This window comes from Triticum aestivum, chromosome 2B (assembly GCF_018294505.1).
Source record: "Triticum aestivum cultivar Chinese Spring chromosome 2B, IWGSC CS RefSeq v2.1, whole genome shotgun sequence".
Lineage (NCBI taxonomy): Eukaryota > Viridiplantae > Streptophyta > Magnoliopsida > Poales > Poaceae > Triticum > Triticum aestivum.
In genome coordinates, this window is record NC_057798.1 from 330,091,393 (window position 1) to 330,093,815 (window position 2,423).

The window sequence follows — 2,423 nt, forward strand, 5'->3', positions numbered from 1 at the left end:
TCGGTACGTTACATGCCCGAGACTCGATCGTCGGTATCCCAATACCTCGTTCAGTCTCGTTACCGGCAAGTCACTTTACTCATACCGTAATGCATCATCCCGTGACCAAACACTTGGTCACTTTTAGCTCATTATGATGATGCATTACCGAGTGGGCCCAGAGATACCTCTCTGTCATACGGAGTGACAAATCCCAGTCTCGATCCGTGTCAACCCAACAGACACTTTTGGAGATACCTGTAGTGCACCTTTATAGTCACCCAGTTACATTGGGACGTTTGGTACACCCAAAGCACTCCTACGGTATCCGGGAGTTACACGATCTCATGGTCTAAGGAAGAGATACTTGACATTGGAAAAGCTCTAGCAAAACGAACTACACGATCTTGTGCTATGCTTAGGATTGGGTCTTGTCCATCACATCATTCTCCTAATGATGTGATCTCGTTGTCAACGACATCTAATGTCCATAGTCAGGAAACCATGACTATCTGTTGACCAACGAGCTAGTCAACTAGAGGCTTACTAGGGACGTATTTGGTCTAAGTATTCACACGTGTATTACGATTTCCGGATAATACAATTATAGCATGAACAAAAGACAATTATCATGAACAAGGAAATATAATAATAATCCTTTTATTATTGCCTCTAGGGCATATTTCCAACAGTCTCCCACTTGCACTAGAGTCAATAATCTAGTTACATTGTGATGAATCGAACACCCATAGAGTTCTTGTGTTGATCATGTTTTGCTTGCGAAAGAGGATTAGTCAACGGATCTGCGACATTCAGATCCGTGTGTACTTTGCAAATATCTATATCTCCATCTTGAACATTTTCACTGATGGAGTTGAAACGACGCTTGATGTGCCTGGTCTTCTTGTGAAACCTGGGCTCCCTGGCAAGGGCAATAGCTCCAGTGTTGTCACAGAAGAGTTTGATCGGCCCCGACGCATTGGGTATGACTCCTAGGTCGGTGATGAACTCCTTCACCCAAATTGCTTCATGCGCTACCTCCGAGGCTGCCATGTACTCCGCTTCACATGTGAATCCCGCCACGACGTTCTGCTTGCAGCTGCACCAGCTTACTGCTCCACCATTCAACATATACACGTATCCGGTTTGTGACTTAGAGTCATCCAGATCTGTGTCGAAGCTAGCGTCGACGTAACCCTTTACGACGAGCTCTTCGTCACCTCCATAAACGAGAAACATGTCCTTTGTCCTTTTCAGGTACTTCAGGATATTCTTGACCGCTATCCAGTGTTCCTTGCCGGGATTACTTTGGTACCTTCCTACCAAACTTACGGCAAGGTTTACATCAGGTCTGGTACACAGCATGGCATACATAATAGATACTATGGCTGAGGCATAGGGGATGACGCTCATCTATTCTTTATCTTTTGCCGTGGTCGGGCATTGAGCCGAGCTCAATCTCACACCTTGCAGTACAGGCAAGAACCATTTCTTGGACTGATCCATTTTGAACTTCTTCAAAATCTTATCAAGGTATGTGCTTTGTGAAAGACCTATGTGGCGTCTCGATCTATCCCTATAGATCTTGATGCCTAATATGTAAGCAGCTTCTCCAAGGTCCTTCATTGAAAAACACTTATTCAAGTAGGCCTTAATGCTGTCCAAGAATTCTATACCATTTCCCATCAAAAGTATGTCATCTACATATAATATGAGAAATGCTACAGAGCTCCCACTCACTTTCTTGTAAACGCAGGTTTCTCCATAAGTCTCCATAAACCCAAACGCTTTGATCATCTCATCAAAGCGAATGTTCCAACTCCGAGATGCTTGCACCAGCCCATAAATGGATCTGTAGCATCCCAAATTTTCAATTTGGAATGTTATACATAGATCATCATTGCATATCATATTTTTGTTGCATTGTTGGCTCGATCCTAGAAATTCTATGCAACTCAAGGACCCAAGTAGAGAGTTGGGGATTTCGTTATTTTCTTATTTGAGTTTTTCTCAAATTTTGAAAATAGGATCATTGATTTTATTTATTTTATCTTCAATTATTTCTACTACCAAAAATTCAGAGAGGGAATAAAATGAATTTCCCAAAATAAAGAAATAATGAAGATTTAATAAAAAAATCAAATAAGATTTATTATGGAGTTTTTCGCCCTTTTATTTGGATTTAGGAAAAATGCGCGGTTTTCAAAATTGTATTTAGGCCCTAAATAAATGTTCATCTTGTCTGGCTTGATTCTAGAAGCCGGGAAAGTTTATTTCGGGATTTTTGGAGTCCATTTAGTATTTCTTTTTATTTTTCTTCTGCGCGGAATTATTTAAAAAAAACGCGTAACCGACCTACGGGCCGTGTCCGCCTAGGACTCCCGGCCCGCAGGGCTTTATAAGCCAGGGAGGCCCAGCCGCCCCAATCCCTAGCCACCGGCCCA